The following is a 27,948-nucleotide window of genomic DNA, read 5'->3' as shown; positions in this document are numbered from 1 at the left end:
CAAGCAAAAAATCAAATATGTGGTACAAACTGGACGCATTTATTGTAATAACATACCGTGTTGTCGTGACAGAGCTCTGTTTTTTTTTCAGGGTTGGAAACCTGGCGACGACCTTGGTGCTTTTATTCATGCTGATGTTGCCGAGCATGCTATATGCAGAGTTTTGGGTTCATCCGCCGGGAATAGAGGTGAAAGTACGGGTTAGTTACAGTTGTGCTTGTGCATTACAATGCTGTTTTAGGACTGCTGGATTCCGCATGTTATGGCATCTGCGCTCACTAACACAACGCAATAACGGTATTCCAGTTTCTAGATTCTACGCGCGACTTACGCCAACTTTACACCATTTTTGATTATTCAGGGGAAAGTTATGAGGTTGAGAGAAGAAGAGGCTGAGATTTTTTTAAATGCTGTAGGACATAGGACTTGAAAGATCTCTGTTGGATTCCTTTCATGTTAATTTCTTAAATCTGTTGTCATTTACGGTATAAATTCCTCTTCTAAATTTACTGTGGTGTTTCTGACTATCTGGGAGGAGGCCGAGCAGTGAAACGTGTTACTTTTACACATAAACAAGAACGATCTGTCACACTACTACACTTTAAAACACAGTTTATATGTACTTCATGTCACACAGTCTCATACGGAACCTACATCCGCTTTCTTTTATATACTGTATATGATAAGATACTGTAATCCCCCTTCCCTTCTGTGTGAAAGAATGAATGAGCAAATGTGTTTCTAGTTGCATGCTTGATGGTAGCAGACAAGCCTGTCTGCTAGAGAACATTAGGACCAACGTCGGAACAGGTAGCTACGCTTTCTAGAAGTAAAGAGGTTTCTATTCTTAGTATGGTCCTGTTCGTCCCTTGTCATGTTGGTATAGGAAGTTGCCTCTCTGGTCACTTCCGTTTGTATTTGTGAGGCACCCCTCAAGAGGGACTCAATGCAGTCTGTCCGCGGCGAGCGTCTGAAGTGGTAAGATCTCCGGCTAAGCGCGTGTCTGCTCAGTCCGTAGGACAATGGATTTCTTAAGTTCAGCATAACTGAAAATTTAATCACCTTTATTTCAGGTTTAACTCTAAAATATCTAATGTTATCTTAAATTACAACGCAGTGTAATTCGAGTGTGAAGTTCAGAATATCTTCCGGTAGTTGCTTTGTCACTACTTTGTGAGTAAAGTGGAACCACGTGTTGATCAGTAACTCTAACTAAGATCATCAATCTTAAATGCGAATGTGCGTGAGATTATAACGTCTCGTCTTGACAATATTTTTCAATATAGCAACTTTTCTTTATGTTCAACCCACGTGGGGTGTACTTTGTGAGACCAGTACCACGTGCTTATGCAATTGTTTGACCCATCAGGTTAATAGTAAGACGATAGTAACCAGTTCGAGGTTTTTCTTTTGTAAATTGCGTTTCGATGTAATTTGTTTTAACTATCAAAATTATTGTGGAGTTACACTCTTTGTGTAAACCAAGTTGACCACGTGAAGCATGTGGTGTAAGCATCAAAGTAGACCTCAGCTCTTCTTTTCGGGAAGATTTCACAGAGAGTTAGTATGAATTTAGTATACCAGTGTGTGGTAATTTCATGACGGACAGGATTACGCTGCGAACGTAACTTCTTTGGGTGAAAATTGAATTGGCTGGTTGTGGTTAATTTCCTCTTGCATATGTTTCAACGTTCTTCGTGTGTTATTTTATGAATGCAGTGTTGTATGTAGTCTCCAAATCTTGGCTCCCTATTTGATGTGTTCCATAAAATTACAATCTCACGTTTACACAATCCTAAATAAGGCACCAGTTGAGTTATGAATCACTTCAATCAATCACATAGAAACATCTTTATCATTATTTTTACCAACATATTATTCAAACTGCATATGTCACAAATGTAAACCAATCAATTCATTCTCCTCTCTATACACCCTATGTACTCATTTGCCATGTCACTCATTTGTTCCGTTTGGGCGCCTTCTGCACTGATCATTTGTCACTGCCGGTTTTGTTCATTTCCATTTGCTGGATTATGTCTTGGGTTAGCCGGCCGAATTTCAACATCATGTGGTGCTCCGCCTACAATCCTATTCCCACAGTGTTCACCGTAGTATCGATTCTGGTTGCCGTACCTGTTGCGTTCACGATCCTGTCCACGTCCTCGATCATTTCCGTTGTTCCACCTGTGTTCGCGACTGTTACCCCAGTTTCTATACCGCCGGTCCCGATTATTGTTCCGTTCGCGTTGCGACGACCAGTCGCGCCGTTGATTAGTACTACGGCCACGACTGCGATCGCGCTGCTGTGCTGAAATTTTAACGGAACAATGATCAATGTTAAAATAATTGTCCAAATATAAACTGGTTTATTTCTTTTTATTTAAGTTGTCTTTTTATATATATATCACCGGTTATCGTAAGGTCAGTACTAAAAGATTATAATTAATGTTAGCCTGGTTGGGAATTTGGTAAGCTAGATTGGATACCTGGTGAAACAGTTGCGCAGTAATACAAGGTTAACTTCCTCAGAAAGCTCACAGCTTTTAACACACTTTTATGGTCTTGAATATCAGCACCGCTTTCAGAACAAATTAATGCAACAACCTTACACATGGCGACCCTGTTCTGTGATTCCGCTAGACTCTGGAATCTCTGAAACGTTAGATTGCGAGCGTTGTATAATCTTAATTTTTTTTTTTTTTTACCTGCAGCGCTCAAACAACTTCTGCGTTGTTTCTGAGCAGACTTTCAAAAGATTCACGGCGTTGTTGAGCGGCGTTGTGTTGTTTGTCTTGTTTTGTTTTCTATATTTGTGTGTTTTATGTGTGTGTGTGTGTGTGTGTGTATTTTTTCGCTTGTAAATTGCACTGACTTCGATCAAAGACATAAATTTGTTTTGCGTGTGAAAAAGTGCGTACTAGGTTGGGTACCTTTCGTGTGACTGTCGTGATTTTTGGGGGATACATTTATTCTGATTAGTGAGTTGCGTACCGGGTATAAATTGAAGTAATGCAGACACGTAACCAAGCTAAAAGTAGGCGGTCCAACAACTTAAGCAACATGGACCAAGGGGATAATTTGATTTCGAATATTAACGCGTCAGACAGTTCCGAAAATTGCAATGGGGAATACTTCAGAAGAAATGCAAAACAGGACGAACGGGCTCACATCAGAGCCAGAAATTAATTTGCCTCCAACTATCCAAACTGATTTGACAGAACTCATGAAAGTCTTATTGCAACAAAATAGAGAAAACCCAGAGAAATCTGAAAAATCGATCCGAGAGCTAGGCGATCAAATGATGCAAAAATCTCAAAAATCGATCCGAGAGCTAGGCGAACAAATGACGCAGAAATCTGAAAAATCGATCCGCAAGCTAGGCGAACAAATAGACGAAAAACTAATCCAGCAGACAAATAAAGTCGACAAGACGATGCAGAGAGTGTCCGATGATATCTCACAAAGAATAAACAATCTGGCAAGTGAAATAAAAAGTGATATTATGAAAGAATTAGGCCGTACATTTGAACAAATCGATGATCGTCTGCAAGCCTTAGAACAGGGCAAGCGGAGGCGCGATGCGGAATCGAAAGAGAGCGAGGAACAGCTACTTAGGAATTTCCAAGGGCTGAGAGGAGAATGCCAAAGGGAACGCCAGGAGGCACTCTCCAAGGTTCAGGAGGCGGAAACGCATTGTCCCGCATCCGTTAGCAACGCAGTAACGGACAACAGTCAAGCGATTCACGCACTCAAACAGCAAGTAGAACAATTGAAGCAGACTTGGGTGGAGGACAACAGACAAATACGTGATAAGATTGCGGCATTAGCGGACATCGTAGGCACGATGAAGGTGATGGAGAGCGATAACAATACTACACCGGCAGCAGTCGCAGAGACCGAAGAAGTGCGAATTACAAGAACGCGTGGCGCATCTGGAAAGCCGCATGGGGTGTGATTCTGAACTCGCCAATAGCACTAAAAATAGCCATACGAACAGTGCAGAGAAGGACTCCGGCCATGAGGGAGATTTTGACGACAGGGAAGAATGTATTTTAAGGGGCAGACATGAGAAAAATAGAAACATTCAAGGGCCTCGCCGGGAGGAAATGTGGGGATTTGATTTCAAACCTTTCCTTACGGTGATAAAGTTTGAGATATTTCGAAATTCGCAAAAAGGAATACATCCACGAGCATGGCTCGAGCAATTTGAGTTCTGTCTTCCCCTCGACTGGGCAAGTTCACATAAGATAGAATATATGTGTGGCTATTTGGAAGGCGAACCGGCGATTCGCATGAGGTCGGCAGTGTGTCACTGCAACTCCACTCGGGAGTTTCGACAAGCCTTTCTGTCCGCCTATTGGTCGGAAGCGGCACAAGATAGGGTCAAGTATGGCATAATTATGCTGCCAAATTTGAACCAGTCTGGTTTTGGCAGCCCAGTATGCCTATTCTATCACATGCTGCAGGCAAATCAATTTCTATACGACCCATACGGGCCTGCGGAACTAATTAGGATATGCATCACCAAATTGCCGTTGCACTTGCGCCACGTCATTCTTGCGGGACGATGCAAAGAGGACATGGAAACGTTTAAGACACTTCTCCAAGAGTTGGAATATAACACAGCAGAATGCCCGCCTAATCAGGCACAAAGTTATTATGGGGAACAGCAGCGCGATCGCAGTCGTGGCCGTAGTACTAATCAACGGCGCGACTGGTCGTCGCGACGCGAACGGAACAATAATCGGGACCGGCGGTATAGAAACTGGGGTAACAGTCACGAACACGGGTGGAACAACGGAAATGATCGAGGACGTGGACAGGATCGTGAACGCAACAGGTACGGCAACCAGAATCGATACTACGGTGAACACTGTGGGAATAGGATTGTAGGCGGAGCACCACATGATGTTGAAATTCGGCCGGCTAACCCAAGGCATAACCCAGCAAATGGAAATGAACAAAACCGGCAATGACAAATGATCAGTGCAGAAGGCGCCCAATCGGAACAAATGAGTGACATGGCAAATGAGTACATAGGGTGTATAGAGAGGAGAATGAATTGATTGGTTTACATTTGTGACATATGCATTTTGAATAATATGTTGATAAAAATAATGATAAAGATGTTTCTATGTGATTGATTGAAGTGATGTTTTCAGTTTTTTTCTTTCCTTTTGCAATTAGGATTTAGGTTGGTTCAAATGTGAAGATAAAAGGTTTCTTTGTGAACGAGTGAAATGCTGTTTATGGTTTTTTTGTGTAAATTGAAAAGAGTCGCTCCTGAGAGAAACAAGATCTGTGTTGAATTAATGCAAAACTCAGGGGAATATCCGATCTGTGGGTATTATGGGTCTGGAAAACCCAGGTCCCCAGCTGTTAGTAGCCTAGTTTCCGATTTTCTGCTTTCAGTGCTACTATCTATCTATTACTATTCTATATCTGTCAGTATAAATGGGGATCTCTTACTATAGTATGCGTGCTGTATGAATGTTGTAAGATAGGAGAACTCTGAGAAAGGAATGAGTAAGTTTGGAATCTTGAAAACAGGATGCTATAATGCGATTGTTTAACAAATGGCTTCCCAATATACGCTAATATGTTAATATTGATGATATATGTCTTTTTTGTTCTTTATAGCTGAGTACATAAAGTGCTGTCAGTGGATTTCGTAGGTAAATTGATTCCCTTCAAGGTGAAAGAAGAGTTGTGGTTTGTGTAATTTACGTGGCCCTGAAATAGTATTATGGCAGTCAAATGACGAGCAGTTTTCCAGCAAATGGAGAATGGAACGCTAATATGGATCCTTTTTGTAGTCTTGACTGACGTTGAGCCAGAGCCTGAAAAATTATTCTGCTTTAATACTTGTCCTAGAAAAGTGACGTTTATGTGTTTCGCTGCTGCTATGAGCATTTCAGCTTACTGTTTTCGCTGGTGCGGAATGCACTGCAGCCTATATGAGTTGAACTGCAGAAATATCCCTCTTGAAGGTAGAGGAAGATTAAATAATTTAGATTATGGGACCGAAAGAAAGCTTGGTTTAAGAATAGAGGAGACCACAATTTTGCGATTCATGAGAAATGAATCCAGAATAACCACCACAGGCGAAATAACTGATTTGGAAGCGAAAGGTAACTTAAAGAAGGAACGAAATTGGAGCAAAATGGGTAAGAAAATCTAGTATAACCTGTGTGACGAAAATATTTTTACCCTTCTCAGAGTCATCTGTCTGGTTAATTCTTGTAATAACGTAATTTGAGATGAAAGTTTCTTACTTTTTTATGTATAAACAGATCATTCTGATTAATGTATAACTGCGAGTCTCTTTTCAGGTGTGTGAACTGGTATAAATGTTTTGATGTGCAAATAACCATTGTTCTTTTCACTATGTATGTTTATGGAACGTTTCTCCATATTTATCTTGTGACAAGACGAATGCCGCGAGCGTCAAGAAGAGGACGAATTAGAACAATGTTGCAGTGGTATATACACTGTGTTGAAGTAGCATTGAAGTAGCTTGTTGGATTAACTAGTAGTGGATTGAAGTAGAATTTTGAGTAATACATGTTTATGGGTAGTTAGTTTGTAGTATAGACAAAAGGTGTGCACGTGTGTGTGTAAATAACATGTGAACCCTATGCTGTCCTGACCTATACTTGCACAAGGCATAATCATATTCATTTTAGTGAATTAATAGGTAGCGTTTGAATTGTTTAAATATGAAGCATACCACATTAGTGATGTGGATTTAGATATTATATTGTCAGTTCATTTAATTTTTATTTTTATACTGTCAAGTCATTTCACTTATATTTTTTTATATTGTCAAGTCATTTAACTTTTATTTTTATAATGTCGTTTCATCTAACTTATTTTATTAAAAAAAATTAAGTCTCACTTTTGTTCTTAAAAATTTTGAAAGGCAATACTAAGTGGTATTATGTATGACATTTTGTAATCACATAACTATGATGAACAATTTCTGTGAATGCAGTTGAGAAGGTGAAAACGAACCGGCTAAACTCTTACGAGACAGCGGGAGCAGCGAGGAGGAGGACTAGGTGTTAACAGGTGGGTTTCCCAGCAGGACACACTGTCAGCCGGGCCACTTCTGGAGCACGCTCGCCAACAAAAGAAGGGCTGCGGGGCAAACACTTTCCCTTGCACCCGGAGCTAATGGCCGGCCGCACCAGTGCGACCCTTCATGGAGGCGATGACCTGAGATGGCCGAGCGGTCCTCCGTGCGGAAATCCATCTCCTAGTAACGCACCACACGCACACAACCGTGACGAGACGGCCCCGGTGAAACGACAGAAGACAGGGGATAAAGGCGCGTGGAGCCTTTTGACAGGTACTGTCCAGAGAAACTTGCAGATGTCAACGACGACTATCAACATTTCCTGGCGGATGCCCACTGTCAAGCGACAGTAAATCGTAGTTCGATGTTCTCTGGTAGCTAAGGGTGGTACAAAGAAGAGCCATTGTCATCCTTGCCTAGGAATATCAACCTGGCGTGTCAAACGAGGATGCTGCACGAATTTGACAACACAAACATGGAACCAAATCGAGATATACGTGACACGGGCCACCAAGAGAAACTTCATGAGAGGGCAGAGACGGCCGGATTGCACGCAACAGATGGACAAAAATCCCTACTGACAGCTGCGGCGCCGAACCCCCCCCCCCCCCGTCTTATATTGTGCCTCAGAACAGTGGAACTACTGAGTGTGCCTGTGAACAGTGATTATACGGTTCTTAGTCCAATGCATATACGTGTGTTCTTTCAGAGAAACTTTGATTGTGTATTTTGCAGGGGTTCGATTTACTGTTTTTTTTATTAGACTGAATCTTGTATTTTGCAGGTGTTTTATTTATTGGTATTTTTTTAGACGTTGACTACTCTACTTTCAGAGCTGTTTTATTTCTCAATGTTTGTTTTTGTGTGATGTATTAGATTTGTGATATTTTGTTTCGTAAAATCATTCCTGTGGCATTGCTTCGTTTATCAGTCAGATAACTATTCATTCTCATTGGACTGTGATCGATTAGCCTTTGCATGGGGCATATTTATAGTGAGGAACCCCTTAAGGGTAACAGTCACATAATTAATTGTAGTTTCAGTATAATGACACAGTGGTCATTGTTTGCTGACTAACTGAAATATAGTAAAGTGATTAAATTAGTACAACAAAGTTATTTTAATTCTACAAATTATCAGTTTTATAAGATATAGAATTTTTTGTAAAACATGTTTTTTTTTGTCTTATCATTTTTTCGCTTTTGCGGATTGTGCTTTATAATACGGATGTTATTTCATGTTTTTTTTAATTGCTGTGGCACCTTTGCTATTTTCATACATTTTACTTGTTAATAAACAGTCATAAATTTTCCTGTGATCAGTTGGCTCTTGCAATGAGCAGATACTGGTGAACTCCATAAGGGTAACAACCAGAAATTGTTTTCATAGTAATGACACAGGGACCATTGTTTTTACTTGCTGACCGAATTAGGTCTAGACTACCTTTTAAATAGGTGTCACATTGTTTTTTTCTCTTTGAAATTGGTAGATTCTAAAGATGTTTTGAAATTATTGTGTTTTAGCAAGTACCTGCTGACCTTTTGCCTTTTCATTACATTTCTGGTTTAAGTTGGGTTGAGAAGACTGCTTGGGAATGTTCTAGCATGGCCAGAAAATTCCCTGCACAGTCTTTTCCCAGAGCGTTGGGGTTATGAAAGGTCTCTGTTGGATTCCCTTCATGTTAATTTCTTATCTGTTGTCATTTACGGCATAAATTCCTCTTCTAAATTTACTCTGGTGTTTCTGACTATCTGGGAGGAGACTGAGCAGTGAAACGTGTTACTTTTACACATAAACAAGAACGATCTGCCACACTACTACACTTCAAAACACAGTTTATATGTACTTCATGTCACACAGTCTCATACGGAACCTACATCCGCTTTCTTTTATATACTGTATATGATAAGATACTGTCATCCCCCTTCCCTTCTGTGTGTAAGAATGAATGAGCAAATGTATTTCTAGTTGCATGCTTGATGGTAGCAGACAAGCCTGTCTGCTAGAGAACAGTAGGACCAACGTCGGAACAGGTAGCTACGCTTTCTAGAAGCAAAGAGGTTTCTATTCTTAGTATGGTCCTGTCCGTCCCTTGTCATGTTGGTATAGGAAGCTGCCTCTCTGGTCACTTCCGTTTGTATTTGTGAGGCACCCCTCAAGAGGGACCCACGGCAGTCTGTCCGTGGCAAGCGTCTGAAGTGGTAAGATCTCCGGCTAAGCGCGTGTCTGCTAAGTCCGTAGGACAATGGATTTCTTAAGTTCAACCTAACTGAAAATTTAATCACTTTTATTTCAGGTTTAGCTCTAAAATATCTAATGTTATCTAAAATTGTAACGCAGTATAATTCGAGTGTGAAGTTCAGAATATCTTCTGGTAGTTGCTTTGTCACTACTTTGTGAGTAAAGTGGAACCACATGGTGATCAGTAACTCTAACTAAGATCATCAGTCTTAAATGCGAATGTGCGTGAGATCATAACGTCTCGTCTTGACAATATTTTTCAATATAGCAACTTTTCTTTATGTTCAACCCACGTGGGGTGTACTTTGTGAGACCAGTACCATGTGCTTATACAATTGTTTGACCCATCAGGTTAATAGTAAGACGATAGTAACCAGTTCGAGGTTTTTCTTTTGTAAATTGCGTTTCGATGTAATTTATTTTAATTATCAAAATTATTGTGGAGTTACACTCTTTGTGTAAACCAAGTTGACCACGTGAAGCATGTGGTGTAAGCATCAAAGTAGACCTCAGATATTCTTTTCGGGAAGATTTCACAGAGAGTTAGTATGAATTTAGTATACCAGTGTGTGGTAATTTCATGACGGACAGGATTACGCTACGAACGTAACTTCTTTGGGTGAAAATTGAATTGGTTGGTTGTGGTTAATTTCCTCTTGCATATGTTTCAACGTTCTTCGTGTGTTATTTTATGAATGCAGTGTTGTATGTAGTCTCCCATTCTTGGCTCCCTATTTGATGTGTTCCGTAAGATTACAAACTCACGTTTATACAATGCCAAATAAGGCACCAGTTTAGTTATGAATCAGGTTTGATATGCTGAAATTTTAACGGAACAATGATCAATGTTAAAATAAATGTCCAAATATAAACTGATTTATTTCATTTTATTTAAGTTGTCTTTTTATACATATATCACCGGTTATCGTAAGATGAGTACTAAAAGATTATAATTAATGTTAGTCTGGTTGGGAATTTGGTAAGCTAGACTGGATACCTGGTGAAAAGTTGCGCAGTAATGCAAGGTTAACTTCCTCAGAAAGCTCACAGCTTTTAACCCACTTTTATGGTCTCGAATATCAGCACTGATTTCAGAACAAATTAATGCATCAACCTTACAAACTGTATTCACAGCGCAGGACAATGTGTTACAGAGGCGGGGGAGCGCCAGGAGCGAAGGACTCTGCGAATGTTTTCGTTTCATGGATCAGCACAGGTAGGATACTAGGTAAGTGAGACCTTGTGTTGAATTATTGTGAGAAGATATGTGCTTGACCAAGATTAAGAAGAAACCCTGCAAACGTTAACTTTTTCTTTGCAAAAATTGATGTAGAATTCAGGAAGAAGTCTTGAATGTGTGTGTGTGAGTGAGTGTGTGTGTGTGTGTGTGTGTGTGTGTGTGTGAGAGAGAGAGAGAGAGAGAGAGAGAGAGAGAGAGAGAGAGCACATAATTCTTTAAAAAGTTAATAACTCGTGGGTCGTGGAAAAACCGGATGAAAATAGTCTCGAGATTAAAGGTTCAATGAAAGTGCAAAATAAAGAGAAGCTATAAAAAATAGTCGATGTACGATTTCCATATAAAAACCTTGAGCAGGCTCGAGATAGTTGGACGTACGCTGTGCGGATGACAGAAAGCTAAAATATAGTTATACTAAATGAAATTTCACAGCACGCAGAACACTTTTAAATGTAATGCTTCCCCAAGTCAGAGTAATTCTGTAGCACATTCACGCTCCTTCTCATTCATAAGAACTGTTTGTGGTTGGTTCCCCTTAATATGTTGGATAAGCAGAGGGAATTTTGCTGCAATTAACAGTGTCAACAGCTGAGAGACAGGCAACAACCCTATTCTTCTCTAAATGAGTTAGCTATCAAACGGCCTATTGTTAAAGCACAGTCTTCCCAAGTATCGTGAGTAGTCCATCAAATCGTTAAGTAGACAAGATACAAACAACGATCTTTTTCTTGACTTTGAATCTGGATGGAGTGTTCGACGATTCAGAGGTTTTCCAAATTACTCTCCGCGACATTTCTCTTCTATAGATATAGAGACGGGTGTGACCCCGCGACAGAAAAGCACTGGGACAATATCAACTTTAAGCTGTCAAAGGACTTCTAGTAGAAGCCTCCCAACACGTCGCGCAGATTGAGAACATTCTGTACAACAGGACTTTTCTCAGTACTGGAAGTAAATCATCATAATCCTAGTGCTAAATCCAGGGAAGAACCGGGCGAATCCTAATAAGTAACGGCCGATCAGTCTTCTCTCGACACTGAACAAGGTTTTAGAAAGGATTCTCCTAATATTTGGTTCACACACAGGTGGGAGGCTCTCAGATACAACGACAATAGGAGGTCAACCTCGTTAAGGATTGGCGACAAGGTTTTTGTAAATAATTTTTCGACCCGTAACAAAAGACCAGGCAAAATTTCTGTCAAGCTTTTGCCATGTTGGTTCATGTGAGGTTCTGAAGATGCACACTCCAGTAAGTCTGCTAGTTAAGAACGTAGCTGGCGGTAAAACTCTTAGGGTACATACTAGTCAGGTTAAAGTGACGTTTGTGAGTCCAGCCAAGGCAAAAAAGAAAAGGGTGAGGTGATCCATTAAAATCAGTAATCTCCCCCCCAGGTTTGACTTTCAGGAGGGGATGATTGATACCAGAGATGCTGTTAACTCGCTCTATCAAGAAGACCACTACTTTTACAGAATAAGAAAATTTACATTGAGGGTTACCGATCAGCATCGAAATTCAAACTAAGTGCAAAAAAAATGGATCACATCAAAAGATACGTCAAACTGATTTCTTAGTGAATAAAAGAGGGTTTATGTCTAATACGATGACGAATGGTAATCGAATGCATGCATATCCCTATCCACGAAGGCACATTTCCAAATCCATCCACAAATAACTAAGTTCCATATTAAGTTAGAATGGCAACGAAAAGAAAAAGATTTATTGCAGGTAACCGTGACATGTACCACACGCGTGTTCTTGACTGATGGCTTACAAGAATGCAACCCACTACATTTCTGATGCGTTGCTTGCGCCAAAAGCATGTAGCAATATTACCAACAGATCTGCAGCTTCGTGAATTGAATACCGCAACTGACGACGAAGTAGCTAAGGATAACAAAGCCTGACACAAGAGCCAATGAATAACATCAAGACAAGGTTCAAAGCTACTCACTGCAAGCGTCTCATGCTCGCCGTAGACCAAAGACAATAGAAATATGCATATGCGTCCAGCTAGCCGCGGGTTGAAAGAGCTGCGCATGGCAGTGCACCATCGATAGCGGCGTATAAATGTGTGTGCTTCTTTGGATAAGACAAACGAGCGTCATGTTTATATATAAATTAAACGAATCGAAGCGAGAAACAGACACGTTTCGGATTCTTCATTTAAGAACTACAGACGGAAGGTGCACTAGTGTTCTGTATCAGATTTCACCTGTGATCAAATCTCAGTATCAAACTAAATGATATCAAGTGATATCATGTTGAGATAGAGCAATACTAGCAATGAGGAGCGACAGTGGGGCGTCATGGCGTGTTACCTAACCTGTAGGCCATAGGATCAAGCTGTATTATACAGACGCTTGTCTTCCGATTGCATGAGTCACACATATTATTTTCGTCTCAAGAATGATCAATTTTCAGTAGCTCTCACTAATTTTTTTGAGTGCGTGAGGTGTGAGAGATTTTCGCCGATACAGTTCCCACCGTGCGGTGCGATATAAGAAAATGGCGCCTACCCCGACAGTATGCACCATTTTCTCATATCACCGCAACGGCCGTTCCTACACGAAGTGAAATCCGTCTTATAAGCGAGTTCTGAAGAAGCTCTCCAAATCTGATAGTTTGCTGTTACCTGGCTGGTCCTAACTGCTACCTGTCCCCCAGGAATATACTGTTGCGCTTCTCAGGCACTTCCCAAAACAAAGGACTCTTTCTGGGTCTCTCTGCCACTGCTTCTTGGTGACCAACAATAACTGTATTTTGAAAGACGTTGCGTTAAAACTAACCTGGCTCAAAATATTTCTGTACGAAGGGAATGATGATATGTAATTTACAACTAATTCTGATCTCTGGGGACGACAGAATATCGAGAGGCAAGAATTTTTTATTTTAATTTATAACTTAATCATTAATAATAGTAGCACAGTTTTACTTAGAATCTTTCTGTCTCTTGTGTTAACCGTAGTTCGCAAGGACACCAGAAGGGCGAACAATATTCGGGAACTGGTATTTTATGCGCGAACTGCATTTCCTTACAATTCTCACTATTCGTGAGGGTATTTTTGTTCCGTCGTTACAACTAAAATAAAGTGCGTGTTTTTCTCGTATACCCGATTCTGGCATCTACTTTCCCCACCGCTCAATTTGTGAGTTCAAAGCACATTAAATTGCTTAGGATACTTGAAGAACGTGTTTGTGATCAGTTGCGCAGTTAAACGGTATAGGATCCTTTCACTTATTTTTCTGTCACTATTCGGCAGCTATTTTATTAAGAGTTCTCGACGTATCGGCCTCAGAAGAGGGTTGCATTTTTCGAGCGGGAAGGTGCACTCTCCGTGTGGTTTCAGGATCCAGTTGTCGGCCGAAAGCAGTTGGCGAATCTCATTAGGAGAGGCAAACCTCCACAGGGAGACTGGCAGTTTCCGCGAGGCCGCGGCCTGCTTCGGGGTTTTGTGAGCAGAGCTGTCGCCCGATCTAGCTGGCGGCAGTGCGCGCCGTGCCGCCACTGCTGTCCCAGAGAATAACTGCGTTTGGTATTTTTGCCGTTGTTGCACGAACATCAAAGGTCGAGGTGCCACAGTGGTGCCCGGCCAGCGTGAGAGAAAACGGTTGCTTTCGCTCCAAAATTTTGGTCGTCCAATCGAATTGACTCGCCCAGCCACCGTGCTTGGTGCAAAGAAGTCGACCTACCGAGACGACATTGCTACAGCCCGGTACCAACATCACGTTTATCATTTTGCGTTTTGTATATCAAGCGTGAGAAATTTCCCTGAAATAAGCGGTATTCTCGTCCCTAAACGTCATATACAGCTCAGTTTGGGTACCAGACTTGGAAATTGCCTAGGACACATCAGACTCTGCGTAATGCCTAATTTTACAGCGTTTTCAGCCCCTAGAAATGTGTCTTCGCCGCACAGCCCTACGGTACTTCCGTATCCTATGACTAGTCCAATGTAAAGACTAAAACTTTTCAGATCTCAGCGGATCGATAGGTCCGTTTCTCATTTATTAATAGGTTTAGTAGTGATCCTATTTGTTAGTCCATTCGCCGAAGGATTTAATGTGGAACCTGCTACATAGTCTTTCCCTATATACAAAATACAGCTGGCTTTACTCCTAGCAACTTCCTGCAGTTACGCTGAAAGATCACTTCCATATTCTAGCATCTAGTGGACATAATGTCCATTTCACTATGACTGCTTGCCAACTTCTCGCAGGGTTCCAATTCTGAAGAGCAGCAGTGTAGTTACATTCTAGTAACCTTTGTAGTTCCTTAATAGTTTTCACTGACCACAGTACCAATTTCTGACATACGTCTGTGGCTCCGAAGTTGCCTCTGGATTCCCGTGAGAACATACGCTGCCATAACAGTGAGTGTTCAGTCAGTTTGTGTCCTTAACCCCCCCCCCCCCTCCCCTGTCCCTACCGATTATAACGTTGTAGCTCCACCGTGTGCACCTGAATTAGTAATTAGGCCACCATCTTATGCAACTGATTGTTTAATGCGGATCAGTGATATTCCTCTTCTGATTTTCAAAGTAAATCTCCTGCCCTCTTCTAGGAGTCATCCCAGGCATTTTTTTATTAACCCTCGCCAGTTTGATTCAACTCGTACGACATAGCGTGCTGTTCCATCCTCTGTTTCAGTTTTTTCGTCTTCTGTGATGCCTCTCCGATTGCAGCACTGGTTATGGGCGCAGTCCTGTTTGGGCTGGGCTTTGTGCGAGAGTGGTAGAGAGCGTTCTTATTTTTAAATAGCCTTTACATATCTCCATACATTATACCATGAAAACTTATAACGACTTCAGCACAAAACTCTTCCAGAGTTAAAATCATCTACAAACCATGTTCTTCTCAGGAATACTTTTTACTAGAACTGGGCACAGCAAAATGAGATTAAAAGCGTAGTCTGGACAGATCTAAATGTTCCTAAACAGTACTCTTAATCGGCCCAGGTGATATTACAGGTGGGCACCATCAAGCAATAAATATCACATCTCAGGCCGAAACAGTTTCACAAGCAGGCACCCAGCACTACACGGTAAAACTAAGACGAGCAAATGCATCAACCTCCACCGGCTACCTAACCAATGCCAACGAACAACACAACTACATGGAGCTGTCTAACAAGGACAAGGAAAAGAAGCACAACACAGAAAAACTGATGTCTGGGTACAATGGTTGAATCATGATCTATGGAGGAGTATAATAATCACAGTGCAATACAACACCGCTCTCTGAAACACCACGATCGCAAGATACAGTACAGTATTTCACATCACATCACATGTAACGGATTCGCTGTTTGAAAACATAACTCCAAACACACCAGACGACATCACTTCGGTTCCTGCCACACGATAATTTAGTCCGACAAATCCTAACCGGTCCCACGGTAGACGATGTCAGCGTTCAGCTTGGTCATTCCCCGCGTAGACCGTTGAGGCTCTGCAAACACGGTTCCCACATACGCGATGCTCTACATTCCAATCTCACTTGCGCACTTACTGGCCGTCAAAGAGCCACTCGCTTCACCATGCTGACCGCGGTCGGCCCGACAGGCGCTGGCATCGATGTCCGAGCTAGGGGGAGAGTGGCCAACCGGACGATACAGCGGCCATTTTTCTGCCAAACTGCTGGCGGGACTTTTGAATGGCCAGTAGTGGAGTACACACTCACCGAATCAAAAGCATAAGACAATATGGCGAAATCATTCATTAAATGCCTTTATTTACAGCTATAATATACTCATACTAGCCTACTACATACAGCAGAGGAAAATTTGATGCAGTGGCTGTAAAAATTATTCGTTTCTTGCATTTATCTCCTTTAAAGTTCGTTTACTAGACATATTACAATGAAAGTAATGTAAATAAAAAAATATAGTGTATAGCATTTGTTTTGTATCGGATTTATGTCAGCCCTGTTGACTGCGACTGCCCACTGCTTTCGTCTTTCTTCATTGCTTCGAAATGTTAACATGCGAAATCCACCTTCGCCTCTATTGGAACAACATATGCAGCAGAACCTGCTATCGTTTACGAACGTATACAGAACGAATTACAGATGTCAAAAACAATACTGTACATTTACTAACGTGTTTATTTCAAACATGTAGGTTTACCGACTTCATCACAAAACGCTTCGTTATTTCAACTTGTATTTAAGATCACAAACGCTAATTACGTACTAAAAACGATATACAACTAAATCGAACATGCATGCAAAACGCATAACAAGTCTCTCAATAAGTCAAATACCTTTTGATGAACTTAAAATCAACTCAAAATCACGGCGAACCCAGGAAGTGCGACAGACGTTTGGCAGCAAAATGGCGCCAAAGCTAATCAACCAATCACGGGCAACGCCACCAATGTCCGAGCTAACCACACGCCCTCTTGCGCAGCGCGCCGTGGCAAACCGCCAGAAATTTCAGCACCGACGGCGGAAAGTACAAATGTACCACTCTGCAAGACACGCAACGAATGCAGTGCCAAAAATATGGTGTGGCGTTCGAGTTACTTCGAAGTTACAGGTCCGTTCAGTCGACGTTCTATTCTGTCCAAACCGGTCTCAACACCTGGAGACGCCTCCTTCAGTGTGCGGCGTAGGACGACGACGGCAGCTTGGCGCAGCGTACGCGTCGCGGAGTACGGCGCAAAGCCCGGGTACTGACAGTCTCGGCACCCGTGAGGGCTGAGGTGAGATACGCCGTTTGTATGCAGGGCGCGGCGCGCTGCGACAGGGCCGACATAGTTACGTGTGAACACGGATGGCCGGCCAGGCATCACTCATTGTTCCGCGTCACGTCGCCGGCGGCCCGCCGGGAACAAAGAAACAAGGGAAAAAGGACCGGCCGGCCGGCAAAAAGAACAGGCCGCACAGCCACGCCACGCTCCGGCCGTCACCACATTCCGCCGGCCGCTGCCGGGCTGTTAATTTTCTTGTAGCGACCGCCGTTTTAGCAGTTCTTGTCCCATCGACATCCCGTCGGCTTTCTAGGAAACTCGGTTTCTGCGTAGCCCGAGACAATGGCGTCTTCATCGCAAGCGGTCCGCGCAGACTCGCCGCGGCGCAGCTAAGGACCTTCATCAACGCTCACTTTCTTATCCCGCCAGGAGGGAACTGCGTGTATCTCGTGCCGTATGTCCCGCTGCCCGGTCTTTCGCTTCCGTCACTTCGCCATCAAAGGCGCAGATCAAGCTAATGAGGCGGCAACAAGGCCAGCGCGACGCCGGCCGGAACCGAAGTCGCTTAAATCACGTGGCGTTTTTAGGCGCCACACGCGCTTCCACGTATTGGCTACCGGTGTTCAACGTCAGCGTTCAAGTAATGTCGTTACGCTCGAGAGCCCCACAGTCCACAAGCAATCCATGAAATGGTCACTGAATTTTGCAACGCAGAAACATTGTAATATCCGTTCAGTAACACGTGAGAAATCAAGTAAAAACATCGACATGAATAACAGTCAGTTAAAAAAAGAAAAAACAGTACGCCAGATGTGAGCAGGACTTCCGCTCGAAAGGTTCGGTACAAACGTATGTATATAGACACTTCATCCATCACTAGAATAGAAAATTTTCACTATTTCTGCCTGTTGTCGACATTGATACTGCCAAGGGATTTGCTAGATTTTCGAGAATGTTTTAATTTCAAGTTTGAAGTCAGATAACAAACTGAAAAATAAATATTTTTTGTATGATGTAGTTAAAAGTTAAAATTTTTATGATCTTTCCCTTTACTTGTATTGTTACTCTTGCTTCTTGTGACGTTTTATGATACCAGGTCAACGGGAAGTACCCCACAGGTTTTGCTGAGTGAGTTTGCGAGTAACAAAATACGTCACATAGATCGGAGTAGCTTTGCATTGCAGTGACTTAGAAGCTTATGTTTACTACAGTGCCAAGGAACTATAGACATTAGTATGTGACATAAGTTTTACGTTAATGCATCTACCCGTTCCTTAGTTGAAGAGGTCTTAAGAGACGGCGGACGGACAGACAGTCGGACAAGAAATGACGACTTTTTTTCGTGTGACATCATTACACATTAAAAATTTGCGGATTTTTCCCCTTTATTTGTGCTGTAAAACCTTCTTTCTTATCGAATTTCGTGATTCTAGGCCAAAGGGAATTCCCTATATAGTTTGATGACTGAGTTTTCGGGGAATTCCCTACATAGTTTGATAACTGAGTTTTCGGGAATCAAAATATATATCACACGCTGATCAGGCGGAACAGTATGACCACCCACCTAATAGCCGGAATGTCCACATTTGGCACGTAGAACAGCGACGACACGTTGTGGCACGTAGGCAATGAGGCCATGGTAGGTCGCTGTAGGAAGTCGGAACCTCTAATCTGCACTCACAAGTCACCAAATTTTCGTTAATTCCGGGGAGGGCGATGAGCTCTGACGCCACATTCAATCACATCCCAGATGTGTTCGATCGGGTTCAGATCTGGCGAGTTGGGGGGCCAGCACATCAACTGTAACTTGCCATTGTGTTTCTAGAACCACTCAATCACCTTGTTGGCCTTGTAAAATGATGCATTATCACGCTAAAAAGTAAAAACGCCGTCGGGAAACATGAACGTCATAAAGGGCTATATGTGCTCTGCAGCCGGTATATGATACTCCTTTGCCGTCATGGTTCCTTGCGTGAGCTCCAATGGACCCATGGATGCCCACGTGAATGTTCCCCAGCCCATAATGCAGCCGCCGCCAGCCTGTCTTCATCCTGCAGTACAGGCACCAAGGAGCTGCTCTTCTGGAAGACAAACAATTCGCGTCATCCCATCGGCATGATGAAGAAGCTATCGGGATTCAACAGACCATGCTACACTCTGCCACTGCGCCAATGTCCAGTGCCGACCGTCACATCCTAATTTCAGTTGTAGTTGCCGAGGTCGTGGTGTTAACATGGGCACATACATGGGTCGTCGGCTGCGAAGGCCCATAGTTAGGACTGTTCGGCGCACTGTGTATTCACACGCAGTTGTACTCTGCCCAGCATTTAAGTCTACCAGACTCCCAGCCCACGACACCCAACATCTGTAAGAGGGATGGCCGCCCGGCATCACGATGTCTGGAAGCGACTTCATCTTGGTTTCGCTAAGTGTTGAAGACACTCACCACATCACGCCTTTAACACCCGACAGGTGAAGTTTTCGAAATGCTCGTGCCGGGCCATCGCCATCTGCCACGCGCTCAATTTCAGACTGACCGCGCGTCTTCCCCATTCCACACCGGACAGTACGCTTACTGATACTACACGCACCGTGCGTGCGTGCGTGTCTGATTATCAGTCATTCCTCGCCTGGTGACGCTGCTATTGCCTGCACCGGTGTTTATCGATACTAGATCAGTGGTCATAATCTTCTCTCTGATCGGTGTATAAGGCGGTACCTTTTGACTTAGAAGCTTACATTTATAACTCTGCCAAGAGACATTACTTACTAGTACGTGGCAAATTTATACTTGATATGATGACCCTTTCCTGGGAAAAAGCGGTCTCAACACACTTACGAAGAAACATGCTGTCGGATAACACATGACAAATCTTTTTCGTGTGATGTAATTACGAACAGTTATCGGATTTCTTCCTTTAGTTGCACTGTGAGACCTTGCTTCTTGTCAAATCTCATGATTCCTATAGGTTTTGATGAATGAGTTTTCAAGTACAGAGATATGTGGCATAAATGGCCGCATCTTTTGATTGCACTGAATTAGAAGCCTCATTTCAGTTTGATACGTTTACCTGTTCTTGAAAAATAGTTTTCAACATTCGGACAGACACACAAACGGAAAACTAAGTGACCTTAAAGGATCCCATTTTTACTGATTGAGGAACTGGACCCGAAAACCTGAGGTATTGGCGCATTAATAATTGAAGATCTTATAATAAGAAGAGTTCAAAGATTGAGGTAGGATAAGGAGAACCCGGATTCATGATCGAGTTTGCTAGTTCTCAGACCATCCATCCGCAGATGCCTGCCATGAGGACATTTTCATCTACGTCTATAAAAAAATCCAGAGTATACATAAGGACTCTGTATCAGCTTAAGTCAAAACTTGTCTGGTGGCTTGTGTGTCAGTTGCGGCATTTATCTTATAAATCGGCTTCCAGTTTGGTCATTTTTACTCTTTCTAGATATTTCCACGACAGATAAATCTGAGGTGCTCACTGGGAATCGAAACCAGAACTTCGGCAGACGCTGACCAATAATCCACCTTTTTCTACGAATTAAGAGAGGGGCTCCATCTACATCTCTAGCATTCCCTCCTTAATCTCTTCGTTGTACAGCTTTGTCTGATCAAATAATTTTAACTCGGGGAATTGGTCCTGCATTGATGTTAGCAACGTTTAAGGCACGCGTTCTAGAAAGTAAGCCCCTGTCTGTAAATGGTCGGAGATGAAATAAAGAGTTGAGCGATGTTCTTCTGATTGTTTCCAAGACTGTTACCTGGAGAAGATTTAATTACTTACCAGACTACCAGGGCTTCTGAAAGGTGGCTACACTGAGCCACAGCGCCAGAGATTGCGCCAAAGAGTATTATTTCGCCGCCTCCACTGGCAGTTCTTGTCGTAGTAGGCAGTGCTTATTGAGAAGTAGCAGTAGTGAGTGCTTGCTGAGATGCAGCAGTGGTGAGTCGTTGTTGAGAAGCTCCCATGGAGAGTGCTTGTTCAGATGTTGTCATATTGCTTTGATGGGCTAGACTCCAGAGATTGTTGGATTGGGAATGCTGTAATGATCAGAATGCGCTTTTCGTCAAGATATATGAAGGTAAAAAAATTCCTTTTTTTGCATTATTTCAATGTCTTAAACAATAATGCCTATTGGTTACAGGTTCAGTCAACAAAGCATCTGACTCGTGTTCTTGTATTAGACTGTATTTCTGGTTTCTATGTGCAATTATAGTATTTCTGTTTTTTTTTAATTACTTCAGTATAAATGGTGTTTAAAGTATCTGGTCTTATTGAGGAAGAACGGTGCCAGATGTGTACGTTGAATCACACTTCCACACACAGAATAGCTACACTTGTGTTTTGTTGTTTCGTAGGTTTTATAGTTGCTGGGGACTTAATTAATTAATTGTGTTAACGGAAGTTTTCTCTCATTCTTTGTTGTTATTCTATGCAGTCAGATTGCGTACTAATACTAATCAGGGCAACCGTTTACGAGACTTCGTAATCGGACAGACAGCTACTAAAAATTTTTGTATTTTATTTAATTAAGCTCCCATGCACGTGGCGACCGCTGCTTCGGATCGTCCCTTGGAATTCTTCTGATTGTATAAATAGCAGACAGTAGTATTGTTGTAGTAATTCGTAGTTTAGTAATTTTAGTCTATATTGCATGTGTAGATTTGGTAATTGTCGTTCTTCTAATGGTATTTTTTGCAGAATTTAATTTTTGTTGTCTTGTATACGGGCTTGATAATTTTGTGCAATTATGAAGATTTCAATTGTTCGTTAATCGTGTTTGAGGGAAGCATTTCGTGTGAATGATATTGTTGGTGATAAAGTTTCATTGTGTGTAATTTTCGTATAGTGACGAGTTTTGTATGTTTTGTAAATGATTACGCGATCGATGAAAAAGGCAAAAATGATGAATAGTGAGAATGACGAAATTGTTAACATGGCGAACTCGCCAACACAGGAGAACAGTATTATGAATAATGAAGTTGAAAACAATTTAATAAGTCGGGAAAATAGTCCGGAACCAATTCAAAATTTTTCACAATCAAAAAATTTTCAGAATACGAGATTAACGACAGGAGACTCTGGAATAGTATCGAACACAGATAGCTTTATGGCTATGCCGAAGGAAGTTAGTTTTGCGGGAAATGTTAGGGGCGAAAAGAATTTCGAACCAGTTAATATGGAGCAGTTGATGGGTGCTATATTAAATTTGGGACCACGAATGGAAACACGGCTAGACTCACAAATAGGAACAATTAAAACTGAGATAGGAACAATTAAAACTGAGATAGGAACAATTAAAATTGAGATGGGAACAATGGAAACACGGTTAGACTCACGAAGAGGGACATGTTTCAAAAACATGAAAGATGAATTAAAGAAAGAAATTAGAGAATAAGTACAACCGATTTTGAATTCTCACAATAATAGATTATTTATAGTAGAGATTAGGCAAAAGGAACAGGATAGAGAACAGGAAGAAAGAGATCGCGTGATAGTACAGAAATTTTCAGAGTTAAATTTACAATGTGCACACGATAAGGAAGAAATATATGAGACAATCGAGGAATCCGTACCAAATGACAGAATAAATAACCTAACACAACAATATGAACAGTTAACTACTAAATGTGTCAATACTGAAACCCGAGTCCCGACACTAACGGAAGACGTAAATAAACAGAAAGAAAAAATAGGTGACTTATCGGAAAGAGTGGAGGAGATTTCAGGTAAATTGACAAATCTTAGTTTAAATGGGGACAGAGATTCGGATGATACAGCTCCATTACCATTTGCAGAAACCGAAGAGTACCAGAACATAAATAAGCATGTTGAAAAACAGGGAAAATTTAATGAACGCGTTAAAAGGGAATTTGAGGCATTACAAAAGCAAGTCAAACAAATTGAAGGCGAAATCGTAGGAAAAGACAGCAGAAGAAATTTAGAATCACAGATAGCAGAGAGGTTTGAAGAAAATAATTTGTTTCATTTACGAGATGCAACAAGAGAGCGCCAGGCGCGCGAACTTGATAATAATCGACATTCGGACTGGGACAGACGCGGTAGGTCTTTGTCGCCACGAGGAGAAAACTTTGACTATAAACACTTCTTAACTGTTCGGAAATTTAAGATGTTTCGCAATTCTAAGAACGACATACATCCATGTTCATGGTTAGATCAATTTATGTACGCACTTCCGCCAAATTGGCCACTAAGTCACAAACTGAAATTTATGTGTGGATATTCAGAAAACGAACCGGCGACGCGGATGCGCGCACTTGTTAGAGATTGTAATGATTTAAATGATTTTTAACATGCATTTCTATCGGTATAATGGTCCGAAAACACGCAAGACAGAGTCAAACATAGTCTTATTACGCAACTTAATTTTGAACAGTCTGAGTTCCGTACACCGGCAGAATACTTTGAAGACATGATTCGAAAGAATCAATTCCTGTCCAACCCTTATAGCCCGACTGAATTAATTCGCATTTGCTTAACTAAGCTGCCACAATCGATAAGACAAATTGCTTTAGCTGGAAGATGTAAAGACGACATTGAGACTTTTAAGACGTTGCAACAAGAACTTGAGTATGACAACGACGACGGGACTTCTTGTAATTTTTTCAGTAACAGTAATTACAATAGATTTTCAGAGAAAAGGGATAGTGGTTGGAACGGGCGTTATATGGGTAATTTTGAGAATGACAGACGAAGCAGACAGGACAATAGATACCAGCCTTATGACAATAACAAACGTTCTAACAGAAATTACACAGACAGTTATAATAACGGTAGTTTCTACCGGAATGATCAATCATACGGAAACAGTAATCGGTATCATCAAGACAGAAATTATTCATACAATAATAGAAATTCTTACTACAGAAATAACCAGGGTAGTAGATCTAACAGTAATTTCAGAAGTGACAGTCGAAATTACACAAGAAGCAGTCATGCAGATAGACAGGAAAATAGAGATTTTTATAACAGACACAACCAAGAATTTACATCTAACAGACAGGAGGGACCTAATTGGCATCCTCCGCGTGACAGAAATTCCGAGAGACAAGTGCAAATCGTAGAAATTGATCCGCGAAATGACGCGAATAATCAAAGACGTGATGCAAACAATCGACAATGACTTGTAGCTTCGGCTTCTGGCAGCAATATAGACGGTTCAGAAAGTAATGACACAACGACTTTACACTACGTACGCCTGGAAGACATGAGAGATATTTTGCTAGACGAAAAGGAAAATAATGTAGACGCATTTTTACATCCTGTTATTGAGGTATGTGTGGGTAAGAATAAGTTCACTGCGGTTTTAGATTTTGGAAGCCCATTGAATGTTATTAGTGAATCAGTTTTTCGTATATGTGTAAGAACTATTGCTTGTCCTGTGTTACCTGTTTCTAAAACTACAATTCGAGGCGCTATTTCTGGAAAAAGTGTGGAAGTCAAACAACAGACCAACTTAAATTTCATTTGTCACGGATACGAATTTTCTGCTAATTTTATTATTGTTCCGCTACTCAATACACAAATTATATTAGGTATGGAGTTTCTTAACACACATAAGGCAATTTTGAACTTTAAAGAAGGAAGTGTGAATTTGACTGTTGCCGGAATGCCGAAATGTTTGAAATTTTTCGAGTGTTTAACAAGATCTGAATCAGATACAAAATGTTTAAGGTTTCTTACTTCTGATGTTTTCGCTGAGTATTATGACGACAATGTGTTCATTCATGACAACGACAATAGATACAGAGACGGGATGCATGATATAATTAATAGCGAAGAATTAATTAATGAAAAGGTTAAGAAAGCTGAAGTGCCAGATGACGTTGCAAGAGAAGAACTGCACCAAATTTTGACTTCACATGCTACAGTATTTAGTCAACACACAGGAACTATACAAGGCTTACAATATTTATTTAAAGTAAAAGAACACACACCATTTCGGGGGAAAACGTACGCTATTCCTTTGGCTTACAGAGACAAGGTTAAGAGTGAACTTCAATACATGTTAGATCAAGGCATTATTGAGCCAGCAGTCAGTCCTTATACCAGCCCATGACACGTCGTTCTTAAAAAGGATGGGTCAATTCGTTTGGTTCTGGATTCCAGACAGGTTAATAATATCATCATTCCTGAAACTGACCGTCCACAAAATTTAGATGAACTTCTTCAACATTTCCATGGAATTAAAGTTTTAACCACGACTGATATGCGCGCAAGTTTTTGGCAAATAGAACTTCACCCTCATTGTAGAAAATACACTGCCTTTTTAGCCTTTGGTAACTGTTACCAATTTCGGAAATTACCGTTTGGACTTACTGTATCTTCAGCAGCATTCATTCGTAGTTTAAACGAAATTTTACCTGTTTATTTTCGTGACATTATTACTTCATATGTTGACGATATTCTTATTGCTAAACGTTCTTGGAGTGAGCATAACAAAATTTTGGATTCATTATTACGTATTTTTGCAAGAGTTGGCATTACAGTGAACTTGGAAACACCTGAATTTGGTCGTTCTCAGGTGAAATTTCTTGGTCATATTATTTCTACAGAAGGTATTCTTCCTGATCCAGAGGAACTAGACGCTATTCGTAATTATGCTGTTCCTACCACAAAACGTGATGTTCGTAGTTTCCTTGGTGTCTGTAATTTTCTTAGACGCTTTATTAGATTGGACGATTTGGCCACACCTCGTTTGTGTGAACTATCTGGAAAGAATTGTAATTGGTGTTGGGATGAGGAAACTCAGTCAGAATTTGAACAACTTCGTGATGCTTTAGTTGCTGCTTCACTTCTTTCACATCCGGATTTATCTAAATAATTTTGTTTGGCGACGGACTCATCATACAAAGGCCTAGGTGCACACTTATTTCAAGAGATAGAAGAAAAAGGCGTTGTAGGACAGTAAAGTATTGCATTTGGAAGTCGTGTTCTCTCTAAATCAGAAAAGAATTATTCGATTACGGAACTTGAAGCCTTGGCTGTTGTATGGGCTTTCACAAAATTTCGCATATTTTTGTATGGCAGACATACTAAGGTTTACACCGATCATCGAGCTCTGGAATTTCTTATGTCAACAAAATTAACTCATGGAAGATTGTCACGAAGGGCGCTGTATCTACAGGAATTTGACTTTAGTATTGTTTACATACAGGGTTCTTCAAATATTATTGCTGATGCTTTATCACGTGCACCTATGGGTTTGAAACAAAGTGCTGAAGAGGACTGCAAAGAAAACAATTATTGTTTGATGTATATTCAAGGCGTTGCGTTTGAGAATTTTATTTCGTCTTCGCTCCAGGACATCGCTAAGGAGCAAAACAAGGATCCAATCTGGAAGGACATTAAGGAGAAGTGGAGGAGAAAGGAAAGCGTAGCGATTAGACAGTATTATTTAGTTCGCAATGACATTCTTTTTAAACGAAAATCGGTTGACAACTCTGTTTGGTTAGTTTGCATTCCTGATGAGACGGGTTAATAAATTGATTTGGTATATACATTTCAGTTATGCGCACTTTGGTCCCAGAAAATGCTTTCATAAATTACGAGAAAATTGCTACTTCAGTAGTATGGAAAAACGTATTCGATCTGTTCTTGCCAAATGCAAATTATGTCAAAAGGCCAAGCTGCCAACTATTTCTCACAGAGCACCGTTGTTTCCTATCATTCCAGCGAAATTAAAGGACATGGCTGCAGTCGATTTGTTCGGTCCAGTGGTTCGTTCTACTAATGGTTTTGCGTACATTTTGGTAGCAGTGGAATTGACATCAAAATATGCGTATTTTACACCTTTACGCAAAGCAACAGCTCATTCAGTATCTAACGCTTTCATCAAACATTTTCTTAAAGAAGTGGGTCATGTTGATAGGGTTATATCAGATAATGGATCACAATTTCGTTCTAAAATTTGGCTTCGTACTCTACGGCGTCGTAAGATTAAACCAATTTTCATTTCACCTTTTCACCCTCAATCTATCGCTTCAGAGAGATGGATGAAGGAAATCAATAAACTGTGTCGACTTTATTGTCATCAGAATCACAGAACATGGGATCAGTATCTTCATATTTTTGAAAACATCCTGAATGAACTTCCTAATGATTCAACTTCTTTACTGCCTATATTGATATTAAAAAATAAAGCACCGACAAATCGCATTTCTGAAATCGTTCCTTTTCCGCCTACACGGAAACTGCAGCATTCTGAAGTTGTGAACCTGACACTGCAAAATATTGCATCTGCGGCTGCTAGAAGAGAGAAATCAGCTAAACGTCCTGGTCGTTTAAAAATCTTGTCAGTTAATCAAAAGGTGTTAATTAAGTCTCATCGTTTGTCTCACAAAGGAAAAGGCTTGTGTCGCAAATTTTTTCTGCTTTATAACGGTCCATATAGGGTTCGCAAAATCATTCATGATAACACTGTCGAAGTAGAAACTCTCAAATCTCGGCGCTCTAAGGGAATACATCACATATCGAAAGTTAAAATTTTTGTGGAATTAACATACTTTCGAGAAACCAACAGTTATACGTAAACATGCAGAGAATACAAGGATACCGCGCCGTGTTCCGGCGGCGGCACATACTCAAAGCAACAGTCAAGTCTGCGCGGCGCACAAGGCAGTCGTTGACCGTTAACAATTACTTCCTACGTCACGCGTACC

Source organism: Schistocerca piceifrons, chromosome 2 (genome assembly GCF_021461385.2).
Source record: "Schistocerca piceifrons isolate TAMUIC-IGC-003096 chromosome 2, iqSchPice1.1, whole genome shotgun sequence".
NCBI lineage: Eukaryota > Metazoa > Arthropoda > Insecta > Orthoptera > Acrididae > Schistocerca > Schistocerca piceifrons.
The sequence above is the reverse complement of the archived record's forward strand: the minus strand, read 5'-3'. Positions refer to the sequence as shown.